This window comes from Mesocricetus auratus, unplaced genomic scaffold (genome assembly GCF_017639785.1).
Source record: "Mesocricetus auratus isolate SY011 unplaced genomic scaffold, BCM_Maur_2.0 Super-Scaffold_100018, whole genome shotgun sequence".
NCBI lineage: Eukaryota > Metazoa > Chordata > Mammalia > Rodentia > Cricetidae > Mesocricetus > Mesocricetus auratus.
In genome coordinates, this window is record NW_024429199.1 from 8,535,520 (window position 1) to 8,561,643 (window position 26,124).

The 26,124-nt window shown below is 39.6% G+C and overlaps 1 protein-coding gene across 3 annotated transcripts in view; it reads left to right on the forward strand.

Annotated features, from left to right (window-relative positions):
• Nt5dc1 (5'-nucleotidase domain containing 1) overlaps positions 1-26,124 on the forward strand; it is a 110,523-nt gene that overhangs the window by 24,109 nt on the left and 60,290 nt on the right. The gene's annotated exons all lie outside the window — the stretch shown is intronic.

The following is a 26,124-nucleotide window of genomic DNA, read 5'->3' on the forward strand; positions in this document are numbered from 1 at the left end:
GGACAGTTGTTGAAATACAAATGCATAACTCATTCTTCCTCTCCCTTCTTATAAATGTTTGGCTCACTGCCACATATAACAATCTGTGTTACTGTGGTACTAGAGAGATGGCTAAGTCATTAAGATCTCTTCTGCTCTTCCAGAAGATCTGGGTTTGGTTCCCAGCACCCACATGGCAGCTCACAACCACCTACCTGTAACTCAGGTTCCCAGGGACCTGACCCCCTCTTCTGACATTTGTTAGCATTATACCCATGAGGTGCATGTACATAGGCTCAGGCACACACACATACACATAAATAAGTAAAAAATTTAAAACCACATCATCATGTATGTTTCCTTGTAATGCTCAGGAACATATAAAATACCACTCTTTTAGAAGTTTTGCTTTTGTTTGTCGAGGTCTTACTATAGAACCCCTGCTAGTCTGAACCTTATGTGTAGCCCAGGCACCCCTCACCTCAAGAAATCCTTCTGCCTCAGCCTCACAAGTACTGGGAATACAGGAGTGTGACATCATACCTGGTTTTAAATATGATTTTTTAAAAAATCAATTTAGATTATCAGGAGACCCAGAGATTTGGTATTCTAGTGTGCATTTTATTATTTAGAAACCATATAAAAACAGCTTTTGTAGTAATATAAACTGCACTGCACCCGAGGGATCACAAAAGGTAAGCGAGAACTCAAGACCCTCTCTGCACATGCTCAGTGGAGACCCTTCTGATCTAGGCGGTAACCTGCTGCTCCTCCGTGGTAGGATGTAGATAGGCATCTTTAGTAGGGGTGTGTGTGTGTGTGTGTGTGTGTGTGTGTGTGTGTGTGTGTGTGTGTGTGTGTGTGTGTGTGTGTGTGCGCGCGCGCGCGCACGTTTACATCCACACCTGTGCTTACACTTGAGACTGATGCTGCATCTGGTTAGGTATCATTCCCCTGAATGCTCAGCAGGGCAGTTCCCAGATATTCACTCAGAAATCTGCCCCCGTGCAGTTGTCCAGTTGTGGCTGCTCCTAGTGTGTTCAGAGCTTCTCCCTCAGCATTTCTACCCAACTGGTTTTCCATCAACACAACGAAATATTTGTACCAAGAGATTTTTTTTCTCCTCCTACTGCCCCTCTATAATCAGAATCCACTTCGTATTTAGAGAAAAAGAAAAATGGTGTTTGTGCCGGGTGGTCCTGTTCCTTCTTTTGGCGATATATGTGAGTATCTCAGTCTGTGTTCTCGAGCTTGAGAAGCGTAGTGTTTCCCTGGCAAAGTGGATATTGAGTCCTTTTGGCAAGCTGCTTATTTCAGCACACAGGCTCTGCCTCCCATTTGCTTTGTTAGTCACTACGAAACACGGCCTTGTTCAAAACAGATTGTAGAATCAGAGTGTTTGCTAGCCACACCCACACCTAGGTGTGTGTATAAAACTATTTTTATTCTGGTTGTTTACTCAAAGCTGCTCGGACTGACTGGCCTGTGGCTTTATGAAGGAAACCCATTCTACTTGAAACAGAAGGCCCTACCCTGTCAACCCAGTGAGCCCAGAGGCTTCAGTATCAAATATGAATTTCTGTTTTTGCACATGTAGCAGTTAGCTGCCATTTCGTACTTTGGGTCAGTCACTCATCACCAAATATTTCTTGAATGCCTCTTAAATGTTAGACACTGGGTAAACACCGTGTTAATAATGCACATTCCTACCCTTGAGGTGTTTACACCGTGGTTCTCAGCCTCTCCTCACTGCCACAGCCCTGTGGGATATGACACAGATTGCTGAGTGTTTGGAGTTTATTAAGGTGGCAACTCTCCCCACATGTGGCCACGATAGACTCTGAGATGGAATATGTGGCCTGATAGCATTTTCAAAGTGTTTCTAATGTTAGCTACCTAGTTTTGTGCTTATGTTTTAAGCTTCATTATAGAAAAATTTGATCTTATCTAAAACAGGGAATAGTCCACCACCCAGCATTAACTCACTATCACTCAGTCTACCCTCCACTCATTCCTACCCCTCCAAATGTTGAAACAAATCACACGTATGGTGTTAATTCATCTATACATATCTTAACAGATATCTACAGAAAACAGATTATTTAAAAATTTATCTAAAAAATAATTATTTCTCAATGTCAGACACTTTAGTAACTGTTCATGTTTTCCCAGTTACCTCTTAGGTACAATGCATGCATGTAGAGACATATGTATAGATATGTATGCTTATATATGCACATATAAACAGGTATAAATACATATATCCTTGTGTAAGTTTTAGTGGTTGGTTTATCATTCTTTCCAATAGTGTTAATAAGGTGCCACTAACTAATAGGTTGCCTATCCCCAGCTCTTCTTTCCCACTAGCAGTTTATTTGTTGAAAAACTGAATCATCTGTCTCTTGCTCCTACCTACAGTCTGCCTCTGCTGATTGGACGTTTGATCTAGAGTCCTGATGTGATGCAATTTTGAGATAAATGCATTCACCTACAAACGAAACTCTTCTTTGTCAAGAACACATTGCTACTTTGGAAAGAGGGGTGTGGTGTATCTGTCGGGAGGCTCACAGTTATTGGTTGTCTTTGTTCTTATTAGACATGGATGATTACCCTGGTTCATTACTTTATTATAGGTTGTGAAATGCTGGTATGTATGTAACTTTTGTAATTCCTCTTTTGCTGCACCAGCCAGGATAATTGTATGAGGGAAGAAATGTCTTGATTAACTGTTTATCCTGGGGTACAGTTTATAAAGAAAGAAAAAGCAAATTGCATTCACCAGCATGGAAAGTAGTGAGCTTTCTTCTTAGCATCTTAGTCTAGAAGGGTCTGGCCAGTGTCTGTGTGTGAATGTTTAAGCATCACCAAAAACTCACAGATTTAAATGCATTTTTGGAGGGGGGCTGGAGAGATAGCTCAGCGGTTAAGAGCACTGACTGTTCTTCCAGAGGTCCTGAGTTCAATTCCCGGCAACCACATGGTGGCTCACAACCACCTTGAATGAGATCTGGTGCTCTCTGCTGGCATGCAGGCAGAAGACTGTATGCACAATAAATAAATAAAATTAAAAAAAGAACTAAATGCATTTTGTGCAATCCGTGACAGTTTTGTTGGTGCTCCGAATTTTTCTCCATCTTTGCACAGAGAGAACATCCTTAGACAGGCACCTGAGTCCTGTTGACTGCATCTCAGTTGTCTTTAATAGGTTTTTTTCCCTGTCCAATAGTCTGTGCTTCCCTTGACCCAGATCTGTAATAAGACAGTTCTTTTAAAGTCTTGGTTTTAGTGGGAAATAGAAATTAGATATTGAAGTTTGGGTACAGCATCCTTTGGATGACCAGTATTCCTAGGTTGTTCATTGTTTTGTTATTTCCAGCTTTTTCAGTGAGCAAAACTGAAAGATTCATACATGTGCCACCAGCTTAATAAAAACAATACTGCAACGTCACACTTATATGTGCAGTTCAGATTCAGCACCATTGGATGTTTGCTTAATGGACTCAAACTTGCATCTTTTATTTCCTTAAAGCTACCTGAATATCCTGGCTCTCCTGCAATAATGTAGTGATTTATTTAGCATCTTTTGTAATACTAGTAATTCTCCCAAAATAGAAGGCCAGCATTCACACTGTGGCATTGAAACCATTTAAACTGCTAAGCATTAATTTTGCTGTTTCCAGAAGATGTGTGAAGTCAGCTTACTGTGTTAGAATTCTCTTGAAATCTTTCGTTTAGAGGTAGAGGTAGCAGTGCTGCCCACTCCTTCCCTGTTAGGTTGCTTTGGTTTAGCACTGTTGTGAGTTGCTCTGAACTTTCCTGCAGTGTCTGCATTTCTTATGGAATGTGGCTCAAATCCAATGTGATGGTAGCAGTTGTGTGTTAGCTGATTTCCAAGGTCTAAACATAGCCAACCGACACCATTTTCTAACTACCAAGGTAAAGACAACTGGCTCACTGACCACCTGACTTCTTTCCAGCAATCATAAGGAGCCATCCTGGGCACAAGCTGCTACCTTCCCAGTTCAGATATGTGAAACAAAGACTGTTCTAGGGGTCCATCTAACCACCTAGTGCCACTCTTGTAGGGTGTGTGTGTGTGTGTGTGTGTGTGTGCATATGCGTGTTAGTCAAAGGTCCACATCAGATGTCTTCTTCTCTACTCTATCTTATTTTTTGAGTCAAGGTCTTTCACTGAGCCTGGATATTGCCCCCAGTTGATTAAGCCTCAGTGACCTGCGTGTCTCTGTTCAACACACACACACACACCCAGAGCTGGAATTATAGACCTGTCTCTCCCCACTAGATTTTTTATGAGGGGGCTGTGGAATTCCAGCTCATGTCCTCATGCTTGACAGGCAAATACTTTATCAAGTGAACCATCTCTCCAGGCTCTATAAAAAGCTAATTTATCCTCTTATAAGTAATTCATTCCTGTTTCTTCTCTTTTTCTTAGATAAATGTCATTGGATTTTCCACTTTGTTTTTATTTAACTGTTCATCATGAAAATCATATGCATACAGAGATGGTCTTGGCTCATTTTTTACAGCGTCATAATACTCCCCTGTATGGATGTACCAGTGTGTTTTCCACCCTTGTCCAGCTTATTATCTCTTATTGTCTTACTGTCTGTGTCTACATTACCTATGTTTTTCTCGTTAAAACAAATACTTCTACAGTGACCAACTTTGTGTATGTATATTTTTGACAGGATATCTTTGGAAGAGACTCTTATAATTTGGATTCATAGGCCAGAAGGCAAACACAGATATGTAATCTTCTCAGATATCATCAATTTCCCCTCCACCAATACTAGATCATTTTGTATATTCTCTCAAGTATTATTTTTGCCTACTCACAGCCTTACAAACAGAATATGTTTGTGATTTTATTATTGACGGTTTAAGCTTTGACCCACCTTAGAGGTAAAAATGGCAGTTTGATGGAGTTGTATCTTCATGCATCTCACAAGTAGAGCTTCTTTGCATGTGGCTAATATACATACACATAAGAGCAATATCCCTGGCACACTTTCCTGTGCTTAGGAATGTGGACCCTGGGATTTTAATAAGAGCTTACATGTATTTCTCCCCTCTGTGATGCATCTCTGGGTTTACTTAGAGAGTTCACTTGATGTGCAGAGCTTTCTTTTAAGGGGTATAGCATTTTGATTCCAAACATTGTGATCCTCTTATAAACTATAAATTGTGAAGCTCATGGGGAGCAAGGGTCATGGGGAGCAAAGGTCATGGGGAGTGGTGTTCCATTCATTAAGTGGGGAGACTAGCTTGCCTGTTCCTCTTCTATGGGTTTGGTTCCCGAAGGGAGCATTGCCAGTGACAAGGCCACTGAGGGAAAGGGCCAGTGACTCAGCTTGTGCCTCATCTCCTTACTCATCAGGATACTGTTGTCCCTGCACCTCTCTTACTTCATCTTTTTTTGGTGGAAATGGGAAATGCACCCAGAAGTTCAGTTAGGGCCTTCTAGAACCCACAGCTTCCACTGCCACCATGCCATGCCTCATTCTTCTCTTTAAAAACAAATGTGAAGGGACATTTGTTGGTACTGTGACAGAGTCAAAAGCTAGGAATGATCTGTTTGTGTAAACAGTCTAATGTGGTTTTGTGGTTAGATAGCTTCTGAGGGCTTGGAAAGAGACACTCATGCATAAAAACAGGTGTTTATGAAAATCTCCTGCAACTTCAGGTCAGGTCAAGAGACACAGTCACTTAAGAAGTTCAGACAAAGGCTTTATGTTTTATTTTATTTTTTGTTACACTTAAATTGGTGTGTTATTTGTGGCAAGCTTATGGTTTTGTACCTGGCACTTAATGACATCACTTTCTTTCCATGGTGACTTGAATAAGTTAAAAATATAGAGCTCTCTGTCCCCTCACCTCAGATGCTCAGGGCCGCCCAGTGGCTTCACAGCCACACAAACTCTCCTCATGCAGTGTCTGCCAACTTGTGAGGAGAAATAAGTTAGACTTGCAGTGTTATGGAGGTCATAGGGTGGCACTTACTTGACTTTTTGTGTCCTCTATTTATTATGCCTCTGAACTGCAGTCACAGCCTACAGTGAACAAAATACATGACTTCTCACAGACTATAAAGTATCTGTTGGTATCTGATGGTAAAGTTTGCATGGCAACATAGACCAAGAAATCTACCCTGGAGACTCACACAATTGTTGGGCTTACTAATTGTGAACAAAGCCATCTCAGAGATTTTTATGCCATTCATGCTGGTATCTTGTCTATTTAGCTTTTAATCAAACAACCTTGTTGCCTGGGTAACAGACATCTGCCCTTGAATGTGGGTGGCTGTAGGCCAGTGTTTCTCAACCTTTCTCAGGGTCCCATGTCAGATAGCCTGCATATTTGCATAACTACTCATAGCAGCAGCAAAATTGAAGATAATTTTATGCTGGGGCTAACCACAACAGGAGGGGAACTGTGTTAAGGGGTCGCAGCTTGGAAGGTTGAGAACCACTGTTGGAGGTGCAGCACTCTGAGAGTCACCTGGCCCTTCGTGCATCTGATTTCCTCATTGGGAAATCCACGGACACCTGTTTGCTTTACTGTGCATTTGCAAGGTGACTCCTACATAGAGAAAGAGCAAACGAAATAAAATATATATGCCACAGAGATGTAATGGTTGTTAGTAATAATGACTTTCCTCTGATGACCTTATGAGACATTCTATCAATTATATGTAGGCCTTTGAAAATTAACAATAACTCAACACGAAGAAGAACATTGTGTGGCCCAATCTTGCCTTCTCTTAATTTTACTGGGTAAATTCCTTAAAATGCAAAATTAAATGTGGATAAATGGTAGGATCTGTTTTCTCAAATAGTTTCCAGTTGTTCTTTGACTTTCTGCTGTATTCTACTCCACAGATAGGGTCTTAGATGTAAGAGGTTGGTGGAGGTTGGGAGCTAAGATAGAATCAAACAAAGAAGAAACAAAAACAAGGAAAGGAAGGAATTCAGGGACCAGAGAGATGGCTCAGCCTGCGGTCAGACTCCCAGCACCCACTTAAAAGCCTGCTGTGGTCTGTCTTCCCAGTGCTGGGGAGTGAGTAGTGAGGGTCCCTGGGGCTTGCCAGCTAGCCAGACTAACCAAAATGGCAAGCACCAGGGTCAGTGAGAGATGCTGTCTCAGAGAAACAAGGTGGAAAGGGATTAAGAAAAACAACTGACATGTACATGTACACTCTGGCTTCACGTGTACACATACATGTACAGTTGACATGGACCTCCAGCTTCACATGTACACACACGTATACACAAAGAACGGAAATAGGTCTTTGATATTTAAATGAATTTCTTTAAACATCTTAGAAACCCAACTGCCATTAAAGATTAACAAATGACTTTTTAGACATGGATGTACTTCATTTCCCAATTTTTTTCATCCATGTTTAATCTCATTTACTTGGGGCGCCGAGCCATTGAGTCTCTTGGTGCAGTAAGCTTAGATTACAGGCAGCATTTGATCCTTCCTGGCTCAACTCCTTGTCTGGGAAATGTGTGACCTTTAAAGGAAGGAGATATCATTGGTTGAGAAGTGAGTGCTGAGTATATGTTTTAGAATAATGGGCTTCATAAGATGAAAAACTTAAGAATCACATTCAGAGTCACTGAAAAATAGACATTGGAAATGAAATCTTCGGGAGAACCAGAGACGGGTAGTTAATGTTGTCTGTGTATGAGGTGGAGCAGGGCTCACCAGAGCTCACTAAGTAGGAACGCTTGGGATGACAATGCTGTTGTAAAGGTCTGATATTGTTCTTCAATCTCCTGAGAGCACCCAGGTTTTATGACTCCATTCACATTCTTGATAGCAGTAGCAGAGCCCCGAGGTTACCTGTTACCCAGCAAAAGTATCTTGGTGCAGAAGCATCTTCTCCCGTTAAAATCCTGGTAATGTGCCATTCCATCCTTTCATGAATACTGTAACTTATCTTACCCAAAGAACTATGTGCAAGTTATAATAATATACTTCTTGGCTTCCTTTCTTCCTTCCTTCTTTTCTTTCTTTTCTTTTCTTTTTTTTTTGGTTTTGGTTTTTATTTTTGTCTTTGTTGAAACAGTTTCTCTGTGTAGCCCTGGCTGTCCTGGAACTCACTGTGTAAACCAGGCTGGCCTCAAACTCAGATATCTGCTGGCCTCTGCCTCCCAAGTGCTGGGATTATTAAAGGCACGGCTCCATGCCTGGCAGATTCTCTGCTTTCTTATACTTTATTTAAACTGAAAAAAAAATCTACAGTTAAAATGCTTTAGGATGGCCAGTGGTAGTGGTGTACATCTTTAATCCCAGCACTTGGGAGGCAGAGGCAGATCTCTGTGAGTTTGAGACTAGCCTAATCTACAAAGCAAGTCCCAGGACAGAGAAACTCTATCTCAAAAAACCAAACAATCATGATACTGATGATGATAATAATAAGCTGATAAATAAAATAAAATGTTGTAAGAAATTTAGCCAGTAGATCAGTATATATACTTGTGATCATACTTTTACTAATACTTTCTTTTTAAAAATTCCAGCACTATTGAAACACAAAATATGCATTCTTCATATTCTTTTTTTTTAGATGGTCTAACCTATATACACACACACACACACACACACACACACACACACACACACACACACACACACACACACACACACACACACACATACTACAGGTAGTATCGGCCAAACATACAATAAAGTGCTGATAGCCATAGCCATCATTGCTGGCCATTAAATCTCAGGAACCTATTATCCTGTATATCTAGAGCTCTGTGCTCTTTAGTCTGCACCTCTTCATTTCCTGCCTTCAGGCACTGGTAGCTTCCATTGTAGTCTGTTTCCCTGGCTTTGACATTTTTTTTTTTTTTTTGGTTTTACGAGACAGGATTTCTCTGTATTGTTTTGGAGGCTGTCGGTCCAGCCTGGCCTCGAACTCACAGAGATCCACCTGCCTCCCGAGTGCTGGGATTAAAGGTGTGCACCACCACCGCCCGGCCTGGCTTTGACATCTTTAAATGCCATATGTAAGTGACATTATGCAGTATCTGTCTGTGTGCCTCAGCTTATTAACGTGATGTCCTCCCGTTTCGACAATGTTAATGAAAATGATAGGATTCTCTTCCTCTTTAAGAAAGTAAGAATAATCTGTTGAATACATAAACTTAACGTACACTGAAAATAATGTAAGCCCCAACTGTGCTCTACAGTTTTATCATTAAGTGTTTGTGTGTATGCGTGAGAGCACACTCACACGCTCATGAGAGAGGGGGGGGAGAGAGAGAGAGACAAACAGAGAGAGAAAAAGAGGGCTGTCTCAAGTCCTTTTCACATTTTGTCCAAAAATGAAAGCAGAGATTAGGAGGGTTTTTGTCATTAGGGTATTTTTTATCATGACGTTCTACATTTGTATTATGACAATAATACACAGTGCTCATGTATTAGTTCAATCAGCCATTTTCCATCTCAATACTCAGTCTTATGTAACTGCAATCATTTGTATAATAGAATGTACAAAAGACAAGTAAATTCTTGTAATATTAGCATGTGAACTTTAGGGAGAACATCAGCTTTTCTTCAAATATACCAAGATGCTAAATATATTTATTTATTTATTTATTGAGCTGGTTTGTCCAGGTTTTCTATATTACCTAAATAAGACTCTTAAGTTTAGAACTCAAATATTTGTGTGTATTTATATTAACCTTGACTTCCAGTGAGGTAGTAACTAGATTCTCAGAATTTTATTTGTAGTCTACAATCAGACCTTGAAGCAACTATTTTTAAGACTGTACATCAGAAATGGTGAACCGGTGACTTTGTCCACTGATGACTTACAGCTCTTTCTCCATGCCCCAGCCAAATATTGGTGATAGGAGTATGAAACCTCAAGAGAATTCGGCTAGGATGTGATACTGAAATATTCTCAGGGTCAGTGAATATGCCATGTACAGATTTGATTGACAAGGTGGACATACAGTACTCTTTAAGTTTAACACTAGGAAAGTTATCCAGGATACTAGCTTGAGAGATGGCACTAGATTATAAATTCTATAATATATAAAAATGTTCCTTCTCGCTCTTTGAAATGTTCTGTTCTAGAGGACACATAATGTGTTTGGAAAGGTGAGCTATGATAGAACACGTGGCTACTCAACATCACCCAGTCCAAGTTTAGTATTCTGCACTGTGAATTCTTAAAGAAAATTAGTAACATTAAAAAGAAATACTGATTTTCAAAATACAGAACTTCCTCTATTACATTATCTCTTAATACAGAGATTGTTGCATTATTGTTCCCGGACAGTCACAAGCTGTCTATTCATTTAAGATTGTAACAGGGTCCTACTCATTTATTAGAAGTCCTGCTATTGGGACCATTCTTGCTTCAGCTCTTATCTAATATTTGTTTATTTACTTCATTGTGTCTTGCTAGTTCCAGCTATCTAAATACCAAATTTGTATCACCTTCACATTGAAATACAAAAATTGTTTTGAATTTATAGCGATTATTCTTTTACAGGATACTAGTTTATGTTCAATAATAATTTTATGACTGAGTTGAAAATTGTTAGCCAATCACATGTAATTTTTTTGTAGTTTAACTTTTCTTAACATGTGTGTGATAATATTTAAAAGCACCATACACCTTTCCAGGACTTTGTGTTTGATTATTTTTGTTGATTTGCTAGTCAGTTAGTCAGTCAGTCAATCATTTGTCTTGTTTTGCTGCAGTAAGGACCGAACCTAGGGGTTCAGTACACTAGGCAAACACTGCATCACTAAGCTATACTCCCAGGTCAATGTTTAATAGTTGTTTTGATCTGGTATGAAGTCTAGTCTCTTTGCTGAGTGCTGTGGCAAACTTGGTCATTCCTTTCTTACTCCTGAGAGCAGCAGACAACAGAGAAACGTCCATCTCCATTTCCCTCTCATGTCACAGTTAATGGGCACACTGTGCCCTCTCTTGTCGGTTATGGTTGTAGTTAGTACTGATTAGGGGAATCTTCTGTATAGAAAGTTTTTGGGGTAGAATATGGGACAAATTAACCTAGAGGATCTTAAAATTTGCCTCTAGAATGTAGTAATTAAAATGAATTGATCAAATAAAGACTATGCAGGTCATCAAGGAATGTTGGCTGTTTACTCTTCGGGTGTATGTGCCAACCTGTAGCATGCCTAATGAATTTGGCCACCCTTTCTCCCCAGTGTTTCAGCGACAGATTCCACTAAAGAGTCAATACATGGTTTCTATAGTAGAAACACTCCGAGCATCTCAGTGCTGGGAAGTGACTGTACTTTCTGAACTTGACTAGACCTTTGGGTTTTTAAGTCACTTTTCACATTTCTCAGCTTTTGCTTTCTTTAGGACAGGTGTGTGTGAGCCATGGATAAACACAGTGGATGTTAAGTCAAGAAGGTTCTCAGAAATATATTTTACCTGGCAGGGTATGTCAGGTAATTATACATTTGGTTCACAGTTTGAAGGTGTAAATGATATTATTAGCAAATTCAACACAATTTTCAATTTTAAATGAAGAACTTTTCTATAATTAATAGCTTAGGTATCTTCTCATCGTTGTAGTTTTTCAGCTATTTTAATATACTAATTTATATTTCTTCCCACTGTGTTGACAGGAAGTCAAGTAGACACTGGGTTGACTGCATTTTTAGGACTAGAGTCTCCTAAATTATTTTCATGCCAGTGTTAACAGAACATTGACCTAGTCAAGGCTCCTTTAGTCAGATAATAAGTTTGAGATTGAGCTTTCAAAACACTATGATGTTTGAAGAGTGAACAGCATATCACTGCTGTTTTAACCAAGGTGACCCATAGGAGAGCTGCCATGCATATCTAGACTTCGGAGAAATAGTTATTTTCCAGAAGAGTCTAAATGACTAGTGCTGACACAGAAATGAAAAAAAAAGCCCCTGAAAATTTTTGATTTGCCAAATCAGAATAGAGGCTAACGAAGAGCCTGTGGGTGTGACATCTACATATACAATAAGTGGTGAAAGAGTCTTGGGACTAGACTGGAGAGTCAAATAGATGTCTCTTGGCTCATCTGTTTACTGTAGAGATAAAGAAACTTAGGTGCTATTTGACTTACACAGAGACTCGGGATTTAGACTCCTGTCTGTTACCTAGAGTTTAGTGTCCCTTTCCTGTCCCACTCCCAAACAGGTGCTGTTGAAGGAGCTGGCACATTGTTATACCATTGTTTCCTCTGAAATCTTTCTTCAGTGGTTGCCTCTACACTGTTTAGAGGAGTTGACAGAAAGCTTGTGGTCCCTGTGCACTGAAGCCCAAGATGGTTTGAGCTACAAAGGGCAGTTTTGTTCGGCCTGATAAAGACTGGTCTTTGAAAAAACATTATCGGGCTGGGTTTAAAGAAGTTTGTTTACAAGAGTGACCCAATCAGATGGGTGTTTGATTGTTTTTAAAAATCCTCTGGCTGCAATATGGAGAACATACTGAGGGAATCAGTGGTCACCAAGAGAACAGTGTGTTAGGAGAGAATTGTGCAGTGGAAATTGATGGTCTAGATAGGAGTTGCTCTTAGGCCCTTTTCCTTTTCTGTACAGATTGAAGCATTAATAGGACAGTATTTGGTAAACTTATTTTGATTTCAGGTATTTGCTCTTGTTGCTGTCTGCCATTATGCCTTTAACAGATTATCTGTTGTGAATCTGAAGAGACTTGCTGTATTTTATGTCTAGTGATTCTCAAGCGTTTGCTTGACAATATTACTTAAATATCTGTGTAATATTTTCAAATTCATATTTAACATTACAAAGTTGACTTAGGTGCTATATCTGCATTTAAATTCATAATCAGAAATATTTCATGTTCTGTAGGTTTATGGTTTAATAAATAAGGGAATAATACGGTGGCATTTGACGACCCTATGGAACTTAAAAGTGTTATCTGTAGATTGAATTCTTGACATCTCTAAGCTTGTATAACTTTTTGAGTTTGTTCAGGGATTAGAATTTACAGCTTCTAATTACGATATTTTCAACCTGCTCGGCCCCCTGTCCACCTCCACTAGAGATGGTCACCCCGGCTTCCGTGCCGCACCGTCACCTGTGCGCCCCCTTCCTCCGCTTGTGCCTCGCCTTCAAGGACTCCGTGGCCTTCTCATAGCATGTTGTCCACCTTGAATCTCATGCATCACTGCAAATTTAATGCATGTTTTCCTAGGTAATTTCTGAGTAAATTACAGAGGAAGGAAAATCCTTTTAACATTTACACTAGTTTTAATTTTCACAGGGTGAGTGATCATATGGTTACAGGCATTTGTAGACAAAAATTGTATTCCATTCATTCCATGATTCAGATATATTGAACACTTACATACTGTTCCTTATTTGAGTTCATTAACCTAAGGTAATTAATTCAGTATTAATGATCTATATGTGATCTGTTGGTATGTTTTTAAAATTCAGTGTTATCCAACATGTAGTAAGGAAAAACATAATTATTGGGTCATTAATTTTAGAGTTAAGTTTATAAACAGAATAACTGGAACCTCATTTTATATTCTTCCCACTTACAATGGGGGTAGGGCATCTGTTCCAACTTGTCCACATTACATACTGACTTAGGTTCCCATAGCAGATACACTTAAATTTAAAAATAAGCAACCACAAACCAATTCTCCACAGTGGGCAAAGAACAGCAACCCTTTTCTCAATTGTTGAGAGGTTTATGAACTGATAGTTTTGTGTCATCAAATATTCTTTTGTTTCTGGAACACCAGGGTATTTATTTTGGCTTGTGGACCTTTGTAAAGACGTGTTATTAGGAGAGTAGTTGGTGCCAACCTTATTGAAAACAACTATTTTATTTGCTAAGGCACTTACTTCCCTTGACGAGGATGCAGGATTACAGTGACCTGCTTGATTCTGCTACTCTCCTCCTTCCAAAAGAGAGAGGTGGAAATTTTTGAGATGGTAGAACTCATCGTACTGCAGTCTGCTTTCAAAGGACACACTGTGCCCTTTTTTCGTTTTTATTATACTTTACAGTTGATACCAGAAATGCAAGTGTTAATCTAATGAAAGCTTCAGAATTTGCAGTGACTGGAGAGGACTAAGAATTACAGGAGCTACTTGACTCTTCTTTACCTAGTAATTATAATGGTCTTTGTGTAGATGGGGAGGTATATGCATATGAGGGCACACCTGTGTGCGTGTGCTTGGTGTCATCCTCTGTCAGTCTGTCCTATTGCCTTGAGATAGGGTCTCTCACTGAACTGGAATCTTGCCATTTCAGCTAAGCTGACTGGCTAGTTAATCAGTCTTTCTCTGCCTCCTATATTGGAGTTACATGCATGTGCAGAAAAATCATGGTTGGTATTTTTATGTATGTGCTAGAGGTTGGAACTCAGGCCCTCATGCCTGCAGAGCAGGTAGTCTACCCACTGAACCTTCTCATCTGACCATGAATAGGGTCGTAAAATTTTAAAGGTAGACTCAGTAAATCATTACTTGTGGGTTTTTGGTGGTGGTAGTGATGGTGGTTGGGGTGTGTGTGTGTGTGTGTGTGTGTTGCACGTGTGTGTGCATGCATGTGCTAGAAAACCAGTGGCAGATATCATTACGTAAGAGCCATCCATCATTTTTTTGTTTTGAGACAAGGAAGCCCCAAAGAGCTACCTGTCTCTGATTCCCCAGCACTGGGATTACAGTTAGGCACCACCATGCTTGGCTTGTTCATTCTTTGTTCAAACTCAGTTTCGGTTACCATTTTACAGTGTCCTCCACTTCCTGATGAAGATCCCTCTGCCTCTTGTTTCAAAATTCAAGGAAGGAAACATTAGCTATCTCTTTCACCGCTTCTCTGCCTTTAACTCAACCATCACAGTGACTGGCACAGAGCTGGGCTCAGAGCTCCATGCCTCTTTCCCATTGCAGTTTGGTGTTTGTGTACTGGGTTCGTCTCCATGAGACTTTCAATGCCTGTGGTCCCACAGTTCCTTCTCTTTCCTCCTGGCTTCCCTCCCTTCATAGCTGTACTGCGTGGACTGGCCTATACTTCATTTCCTTTAGTCATGCTGCCATTCTTCTGAACCCCTGACTGTATGGACCATCCTGTCACAGCTCTCTCTTCTCTGCTTTTCCTGCCAGCTGTGGGTTTGCTCCTCCTGCTCCTCCTCTGGTACCCTGCCTTCCGATTCGCTCTTCTCATGAGTGTTAGGATTCCTAAAAGTCCCGTGTCTGGACTATCCTTGCATAACTTTTTTTCACCATTTCCTTTCTTGCTTTCTTCTCATGTAGCCTCTTAGTAGGATTGCTCACCTCTGTTCCACAGCCTCATTTGAACACTCTTGGAATCTTAATAGATAAAGGGAGTTAGGAGTCACGACACTATTACCTGATGAAAGACACTATCTAGCTACACTTATGATGAGAGAAGTTAAGTGTTTCTAGAATATAGTAAGGGAGGTAGATTGTACAGCATCAAGCATTCTGGTTGGTGGAGAGACTGATGTAATGACTTTGAGATTTACAGTTGGGCCATTTGAAGATTTCTAACTTAAAGAACAAGAAAAATTAGTGAAACTGTCAAAGATGACATGTCTGTCTTTGAACATGCAGAGTTGGAAGTATCCATTGGTCTTTAACTCTTCATTTGAATGTGTGAAGTTCAGAGAGAGGGCTCATATGCACATGATTAATTTGAAAGGAACACCTGTGCAGGTAAACATGAGACATGAAAGCACATAGCATACCAGGCTGAGATCACTACTCCTCATAGTAACTGATGTGTTTCCTAACCTTTCTGGATGTTTCCCACATCTCCATGTCAACTTGCTTGTAAACAGGACAGATTATATGGAGGCCTTTATTTTCTGTGTTCCTTTTCCTTTGTCATTATTCACTTGGATTATAATGTCAGGAATTCCCCACACTTATGGTGAATTCTCCTTTTATCTTCCATCATTTGCGTGCACGAGCGCACACACACACACACACACACACACACACTCCCCTCTAAAACTCTACAGCAAGCTGTGTTCCTTTTTTCTGTGTTTCTGCAGCACCTTACAATGGCATTGTTTTGCTTTGTTGCTTTTATATGTCTAGCCTCATTCCCTGTAGATAGTATCCCCTGTAGACTTACGGAGTGTATTGGTGTCAAACCTATGTTTAATAAACACTCAGCTCACTAAAGTGTAATGAAGAATTAACTTGAACCTAATACTTGACTATATTCAAATTTAAACATGACTTTTTAAAAGTCTGGGAAGAAAATCCATCAGGATTTTTTGTTGTACTCGGTCAGTTCACCAAAGGAAAGAAACGGTAAATTGAAACCAGCTGTGCTACTCTGCACTGCTGCTTGTCTTATTACATAAGAAAAGTAGAAAAGGTGTCACTTTGTGCTTTACCACTAGGTGGCTGAACTGCATTGATTTGGAAAAGAAGTAAAATCATTTGAAGTAGTTCTGTGCACAGCATTTAACAATGTAATATTCACACGGAAATGACACATGTACCTTTGTATACACATAAACATACATGTATATGCATGCACACATACATATCAATGTGCACATATAAATAGTTTTGATTAACAGTTAATTAGAATTAAGAATTGCTTCTTAAAAATTCATCAAAATTGTGACCTTGCGTGCTTTTAGCTCCATTTATAAGATTTGTTATATACATTATGTGAAGATTGCTATGTTTTCAAAATAGGTTCTTGCAGGCTGGAGAGATGGCTCAGCCATTAAAGGCTAGGTTCACAGCCAACAATATGTTCTTGTACAGAGAATGCACAGCCATGAGCTCTAAAGTTTTCACAAACAGCTTGAGGTGGATGTAGCCCTTTCGTGGCCCCACCATCAAATGTCAGGTGAGAACTCACTTTAAATGTCTTTTCAGTCTCTTTCGTTCAGTCATCATCAACTATCGGTAAGTCCTCCACTTTTGTTCAGGTATTGTTGGCTACTCCATGTGATGTCGCCATTTACCTTCAGGGGTCAAAAACACTCAAATAACAGCAGTTTTGTGTGACTCAATGTAGTGACTTCCTTATTAGTGGTGATTTTCATTTCTGTGTTTTCTGCAGTGAACCTTAGTAGTACCATGGAGAAGCCTTTCACCTTGACCTTGAGAAGTGTCCCTCTGTCTTCTCTGGAGTGTTGTGGGTGCTATATATGCAGAAATGTAATTTGGTAAAAATAAGTTTGGGGTGATAGGCCATGTGACATACCAAATGTTTTTCCAACTACCTTTTCATAATAAGTGACAAACACAAGCACTGTTTGGGAGATGCAGGGTACATCACTGAACATAACATGTACATATCTAAAGCGGTACATATCTAGCCTTACTTTGATGATGTGCTAGTTGAAATGATAGGACAAGGAGATGTTGAAGCATAGCTTTCTCATCAGCACAGATTTATAATGGGTCTTGTCTTTCCTGGGCCAGCATTTTTGTTTAATTTCTTTATTTTGTATGTGTGTGTGATGTGTGTGTACGTGTGTGTGTGTGTGTGTGTGTGTGTTTACGTAGGTATATGTGTGTATGTGAGCAGGTTCCCATGTACATGTGCATGGGGGTCAGAAGTCACCCTCAGGTATGTTCCTTAATCATTCTCTACCACGCATTTTGAGATAAGTCTCTGTGTCTGGAGCTCACTGTTTGGCAAGGATGGTAGGCCAGTCACATACAGGTGCACACCACTGCCTTGGGTCCTTCTCTGGGTCTTAGGGATCCAAACTCAGATCCCCCACTTGTGTAGTAAGCGCTTTCCTGCTAGGTCTCCCAAGACCAGCAGTTACATTTGATTATGTACTGGTAATGTTGATGTTTAATGAAAATATGTAAAATTTTTAAATTAGTATTGTGGTAAACATGTTTAACATTGTAAAAAAAACAATGAAATATCTGAAGTAATATTTTTGGCTAAACTAAAATGTTGTCACTGAACCTTGATCTCCTTCCATTCCATTCCAAACACTGCCCCGGTGACTGGCTGTCTTCTCCAAAGCAGACATGACCTTGGCTCGCTGACCCAACACCTAGTCCCTTTGCTACAGGTGATCCTGTTCTTGGTACTCATGTAGCCTTAAGTCCCCTAGCAAAAATGCTACTTAGAAAAACACACAGAACTTTGTATTTGCCTAAGAGATGCCAGCACAGTGAGGCAGTGTTTAGAAGTTTGAAAGTTCACCGTTCATGTGTTTATTTGGTAAATTTACAGGTTGATTTAATTATGGAAGGGAGAGGTTCTCACTGAGAAATCCATGGGTGTTTCTGATGGTGAATTAAATAATTCCTTATTTGCTGTGTTTTATTTTATCCATCAGCCTAAAAATAAATCCACATTTAACTTGTTTATGCCTCAGGATTATTAATTAAGTGATTCTTCTCTTCCCAGAGATACCATACTACATTCCTCAGCTTGGTGGTGATGTATTGGAGGAAAAATAATGATTTAAAAAATAAAATACTTTTTTAATGATTGAGTAAGCAATATAAACAAACGCAAACCAACAGTCAGTATTTTTCAAACAACTATGTTCTTCTTTCTCTTTTTCCTTTACCCCTGTTGATTAGAAAAGGGACTGACAGAACAGAACTAGAACTTAGTTTTGTCCTTGACTAGATATGTACAAATTTCCTGTGTTGGCAGCTGTCTGTGATGTGACCTCAGAGGGTCTTTTTCATTGGGATGGCTTGTAGGTTGTAGAGTTTTCATGGCTTTAGAGCTTAACAGACAAGTGGATGTGTATCTTGTACAGTTACCTAAAATTTCCAAACTACTCCAAATATGGGATAATCTGAGAGACAGCCTTTCTTACTATGCATGGCAAACTCCTTTAGCACTTTCCATGTGTAGCAACACCAGGCACTGTTAGATTTACTCTGAATGACCAGTCAGTCACCATCTCTGCAAAGCCATCTTTTTAAAATAAATAATATGCTAAAGCCAACTTAAGAAGCTTGAAATGGCCTTTCAAAAAATGAAGTAGCATTAGAAATAATTTTGAATCAATAAAAAATCCTAAATGCATTTACCTATCAATAATGCAATTCATCAATGAAATAACATGTGAATGGTGAGCCATTACCACATGTCCATTACATCAGAGCACGTTACATGCTCTCCTAGGAGGTAATGGGTAGATAGGCCACTTTGTGTGTATGCAAAGGGAATCATAATTCTCCTCGAAAGCAAAATTAGTTTGTTCTGTAGATGCTACAATGTAAGGATTCCCAAGATGTGTAAATTTTAAAACCTCAGGATGCACAGATATATGCAGTGATGCTATCTTTTATAAAAATGGAATGAAGATGGGTAAGTATATAAAGAAATGCTGGAAACATGTATAAGAAATCGATAGGCTTTAGGGACAAGAATGTGCCAGAAAGAAATTGCATTCATTTTAATGAAGTTCAAGAATAGCATTCATCTCCTGTAAAGAAATATCATAATAGTAAACAATCTACTTAATACATAGTTGCTTAAAGTTCTTGAACTGGTTTGAGTATGAATATCTATTTACTTTGACAAAAAAAAAAACAGTATCATTGCTATCCTGTTCCTTTGTCATTTCTCATTCAGGAAAATGGTATTTTCTCTTTTGAGTCCTGGTTTAGCTCTTCAATTTGTAGAGTTGTTTTTTGTTTCTTGTTTTTTTTTTTTCCTTCTGTCAAAATTTTCTCCTTTAACTGATTGGGGGTTTTGTTTGTTTGTTTGTTTGTTTTTAGTTCTACATTGAAACTTTAGGATTTAGTGCTATATTCATGGTCCCTACTTTTGAGATTACCATATTATTTATAGTGTATCTGTTAAAGAATTATACGGTGTGTGTAGTAGAATGAAACTTGCTTTCAAAGAGGCATGAGTACTGTGAGAGGGGGAAATTAAATGTTAACTGAACATGGATGGAGGAGGTCTGCGGAAACCTTCATGAAGATAGTGGGAATTTAGACATGCCCAGAAAGATGGATGTGGACGTGAAAGAGACAACCGACACTTAAGATTGTCTTATCATGCCACCATAGTGTTTGCTTTGAAATGACATTATACCTTAAGTAAGAACTTTGGTTCAGAGCAAAGTCAAATTTATCTGTAGATGGAGAAGGTATCAGTCAGATGCAGTAACACTGGGCTTTCCGTCCTCCCTCCTCACTGTCCTGTCACAGCATACCTCTTCACAGCCCCAGGTCCCCTCCCCCTTCACAGTCTGTGTGTAGCAGCTGCTGCTGCCTGAGTTGTCTGTGACAGAAAGGCCTGCAGCAGCATCCTCATCACAAACTGTATTCTGGGTTCTTCTCCGTTTGTTTCCACCTCCCTTCCACCAAACAAGCAAGATGGGTACTAGTATCGGGGGCAATGACCTGAATTGTTTAGAAGAAAGTAGAAGATAAGATCAAAGCTAAACTTTATAGGCACCCTAGATTTTGTGCCACCGCACCCCAATTCCCTTCATCTGTGTTCTTGAATAATTTGGTTTAGGACTAAGTTCAAGTTTCCTTTCAACTAACTGTTGCTCACCAGCCAGTTTTTAAAATGCCTGACTATGTCAGAACAGTCAATTGTGAGAGCAATATGTTCAGTGGAACTCCAGACAGACAACCTTGTGAGCCTCCTTCTCGTTTCCATTCTTTGGCTGCTGCTGGCTTGGAAGCTCAGGCAGTAGGAAAATAGAGTGTGGCGACAGGTTCAAAGAGCTGAAACTGTTGAAAGGAATGCCTGCCAAAATCTAATATTGAAATATTAAAACCAAATAGTTTTTAAAGTAAAAAAATATTAGCATGCATTGTTGAAGAGATTTGAGTCCAATGGGGGATCAAGTGTATGTGAAATCGCATTTTTTAAAAATTTTCAGTAGACTAACAAGAAAGTGTGTGAAGGGAGAGCATCTCTCTGCTCTCCTAGAATTCAGAATTCTTTCTCTTAACCAAATGAATGAGTGAATGAGTGAATGAATAAAGCATTGGTGTAAATGAAAATGAAAAGTGATGAAGATGGAGGAAATTCAAGAGTCACGTCAGTGTCTAGGAACTAAATTGTACAGGGCTAGAGGACTCTAGCTGTCCTGGTCCAGCTATGCAGGCTCCTTCCCAGACTTTTCATCCTTGACCTGCACGTGCTTTAGTCTATCAAGAGCATTAAAGGGCAAAGCCTAAGGGCATTGTCAAGACTGTTCAGAAAAATGAAGCTTGTTTTTCTGTGGGTAGTTTTGTCTTCTCATTTCCAGTCTTGACATTTCCACCCCTCCCCCCTTTTAAGCATATCTCGTTGACAACTTGAGACTCAGAGGAAAGCAATTGTTCTAAAATGGCAAGAACTTTTATTCTCAGTAGCTATAACAACTCTACTGCAGGTTGTGTTGCCTAATGTCTAGAAGTCATGGCACAGATAATACCTTGTTACTGGGAGATGTTGATCCCAAAAGTAGATGCAGATACATAAGTACTCTAAAGGGCAACCTCATTGAGAGGACCAGGCATGCAGACACTGGCCTCCTCACTAGTCCTGCACATCTGCACAGATGATTTCTCCCTTCCCTCTCAATTGCCTACTCCAACACCTCTTCCAATCTAGAAAAAAACATGTTGCTGGTAAATGATCTGCCTTCTTATTTAATCATTGCTTTATGATGATGACGAAAAGGTACAACTCTAGAAGTCTCATGAGACACAGAGAAAAGTACCCCACTTTTTAAAAAGACATGTGCCCTGTCTCCTCTCTGAAATTGTTTAAATTGTCACAGCTAACGTTCATGCCCTGTTTTCTATCTGTTCACATTGTGATCATGTGAACCAGTTGTCACATTGGAATTTTTTCCTACCTGTATCCTCTGAGAGCCCCCGTGTGCTTGTCCACTGTTAGGGGCAGCTGTGGCGTGCTGCCGTGGGCTTCTGTTCCACAGTCAGAAGTAAGGATGATGATGGAAGTGGTTCTGGGAAGGGCCAATGCCATCCACTGTTGTAGAACCCCACAGTTGTTTCTGAACTTTGCTTTTTATACAAAGCCCTGCTGAATCACGTTCTGGCTACTGAGTGATGGTCTGCCTTCTGGTTCACTTCCAGGGAAGAATCAATTTCTGTTGTTTTCCAGCAGTCAGTGCCTCTTGGAGACGTGGCTGGGTATTGGGGAGTCTCGCTTGCTTGATCCCATATGTTACTATGAGGATGGAATGACAGACACCTTGGCACAGACTCTTAGTTTTTAAATTCTTAGTGGGGACAGTTGAAAACAAGTCAGATTCTTTGAATTATTAGATCTAAAGGATGTTTCTGTTTTAAAGGGGGAATTAGTCTGTGTATCTGCCTGCTAGCAGTGATGCTAGCCAGTTTGCACAGATGAATGTCTCCCTATGCCATCCCCTGCCATCAGTGCTGTTTGTGAGGTGTTTGATGACATGTGACTATTTTGTAGTTTTATTGATGTTTTTGTACATTGCTCTCTTAAAATTTTGTATTTATTCATAGTAAAAATCAGAAAACCATGATTTTCTTTTATACAGAGAGGAAGAGCGTTTATTATGAAACCTCCAGTCCAATTCTTGTCTCGTGCACGTCTTCCCACTTATTAGAGTTTACCCATCTGAGCTTGCCCACTCTTCGGGCCATTCCTTTGACCTGTGTTGTGCAGTAGTCAGAAAGTATCAAGCTTTCTGGAATGTCAGGGTTCCATGACTAACATCATGGCAGCCTGGCTGCTTTTCTTACAGCATACAAGTAGTTAATTACCAGTTTATGTAATCTGTCTACTGCTCCACTTCGTGTATTTTTTATGCACCCTGGAGCATACCAAACATTAATGTCCTTATCTCCAGGAATAAATACAAAACACTAATGTGGAAAATACTTCAGTGATAGTCTAAACCCTTGGGAAATCTATACCAAATTTTCATGTTTGCCTTTGTTTTTGGAGACAGTCTCACTCTGTAGCACAAGCTGACCTTGAAATCACAGAAGTGTTCCTGTTTCAGCCTTCGGAGTGCTGGGCTGCACATGTGAGCTAACTGTCCAACTTCCTGCTGAATTCACAGAGATCTCCTCTCAGTTGCCTCAGTTGCCTCTCGAAGATAATGTGATTCCCTGCAGTCAGCTTCCTTGCTGGATGTCTGTAGAAGAAAAGCCCTTGGGCTTGGTGGGTAACGGCACCTGCTCTGAGAGCTCTCATGAAGGTGGGAGAAGAGAACTGACGACAGCACTGTCCACTGACTGCCACACATGTGCCGTGACATGCATGCACACACAGTCATGCACTCACACACATGTATGCTTAGAATAGCCTTTTTAAAGATGAAAGGGCTGAAATGCGTGTGTGGCTCTGATCATGAATTGAGAATTATTTTTTCTTATGTCAGTTGAGCCTTTCTTTCCTATCTGAATGTTGTTTAACTGTGCTTGGATCTGCATGTGCTAGAATCTGCTATGTGTGAGACTTGCTGATGAACTTACAAAGATGAATGAGAAAATGTTGCTTTCAGGGTTGACTCACACTTGGACGACCGAGAACATTCAGTTTCCCTTGAATTATCTTTACCACTCATGACTTTTATGTGTAACAAAAGGCATCTGATTTGAAGTGTTAGACTTGGAATTCCAAAACATTTGTAAAATTAGCTCAAATATTTCTGTCCTTCCAAACAAAGAAGCATAACTTAATTGTCTTTTTAATTGACTCCTAGAGTTGTGCATGTTTATGTTGCGTAGCATGGTACTTTGAGACACATATACAATGTGTAATGATCAATCATATTAGTTATCATGTCCATCACCTCAGACATTTATCATCTCTCTGTATGTTAGTTATTCCTCCTGTCCCACTACACCCCTGAACTACTTGCCATCCTGGCTGTCCCACTTTGACCCTTGTCCTACCTGTGAGATCAGCTTTTCTTAGCTTTGACTTTGGCAGATGAGAACATGTGCTTTCCCCCCGAAAATGACAACAGAAGAACAATAAAGAAAATGTGAAGTATATATACAATGAAATTTTTCAGCCAGAATGAAGAAAGATGCTATGTCCTGTACAATAGAATGGGTGCAGTTGGAGATAACCATACTCAGAGAGTCTGTGCTTCCCAGCTTTTATATAGATTCATAAAACCATGCATGTATATAGGAAGAGAAAGTAGAAGCAGAGCTGTCTAGGAGAACAAAGGGGTGTTGGGAAGGGGGCACAGAGGAAGGCAGGTCCAGGCTTATGTGGGAAATCAGCTCAATGTACTTGTGTGTACATGTATGAAAATGCCCATATGTAATAGCACTGTATACAGTGAAGCACACACAGAAAACTTTTTAAAATTAAAAAAATACGTAATTTCAGCTTCACTTAATTGCAGAATTTCTTGTGATGAAATTCATTTATTTTAGGATTTAATATTCTTTCCTTTTTTCCTTAGTCCTCTATATCACTGGTTTAATTCTTTTGAATTGTTTATAAACGGTATTTATATTCAAGAGTTTGTAAAGTAGGACTTACTTAGAAAATGCAATGATTTGGGCCTTGTTTTTTGTTTGTTTTGAGACAGGATGTCTCTATGATATAGCTCTGGCTGTGTTAAACTGGTTATGTAGACCAGGCTGGCCTCAAACTCACACAGATCCACTTGTGTTTATGACCCAAGGGCTAGGATTAAAAGCATGCACCACTACACCTGCTGGCCATTGTTGATTAACTACTTCACAAAACTGCCAAGTTGTGATAATGATGATATTTAACTCAATTGAAATGGGAAAAATTATAGTGTAGATTATTTATTTTTAACAGTTTTTGTAAACATAAAATAATTACATCATTTCTTCCTTTCCTGCCTTCTGTCCTTCCATGCACTACCCTTGCTGTCTTTCAAACTCATGACCTCCTTTTCTTTAGCCGTGTGTGTGTGTGTAAGCATATATGAATATATATTCTTTTTTTGTTTTTTGTTTTTATGAGACAGGGTTTCTCTGTATTGTTTTGGAGGCTGTCGGTCCAGCCTGGCCTCAAACTCACAGAGATCCACCTGCCTCTGCCTCCCGAGTGCTGGGATTAAAGGCGTGCGCCACCACTGCCCGGCATGAATGTATTATTCCTAAATACTTAAATACTGCCTGATAAGTATTTATCTTTAAAAAACATTTTCTTTTGGCTTCGTTCCGGGAGAATATTTTCTCTGAGGAGAGATGTTTAAGTTAATTGTTTTCTTCTGCACTGTCTTCTTTCCCTGTGTGCTTGTTGACAAGCCCATGGTCTGTCTAATTGTTTTTAAAACCATCATGTTTTGCCCAGACAACTTAATTATCTACTTTATGTCTTTACTCTGATACACACTAATATCATTGATGTTCTTTGTCTTCCTTGGTATTCTTAGAACTTCTCAAATGTGTATATACTGCAGTTAGGTAGTTTGGGAAATTTCCAAGCCATTTGTCTCTAAGGACACTGCATCTGTCTCTTTCCATTAAGTTGAAACAGTCTTAGAATGGGGGATTTCTTTTATGCCCCAGTACAGTCATAGACCTGTAGTAGACATTTAAGAGATTATTGAATGAAAGTTAATTTAAATGCAAATTACCAGTTATATAAGTGTTGCCACTGTTACAGCTTGGCATATATTAAAGTTGTAATCACTAGGCTTATTTGGCATTTACTTACCAAGATTATTTTAAGAAGAGTACAAATCTGAAATCAAATAAATATGTGGTTTTTGCTCAGGCTCTGAAGACCTTTGTTTTGTGCCCAGACTTTGAGCTCGGGAATTGGGACTAGACACTGTTCCAAAAAGTCTTTTGTAATCTAGTTACCAGAAATTTAGAATATACTTTATAAAACAAGTCATGCTGTGTGTTAGTGGTGATGAAAGTGGTTACTGTTGTGATAATAATAAGAATTCAGAAGTAGATTTTAGAGGAGGTCCTGGGATTGTGGCTGAAATAAGCAGGGAGGTGGAGCATGGCCTGGCATTATGAATGCTGGGTGGTTCTGGGGCCAGGGCAGGAGTAGACTTCCATCATACAGCAGGGTGGTCCAGGCAACAAAGAAAGAGGATGCTTCAGTCCAGTGATTCCCAACCTTCCTGATGCTGTGACCCTTTACTACAGTTCCTCATGTTATGGTGACCCCCCACCATAAAATTATTTTGTTGCTACTCATGACTG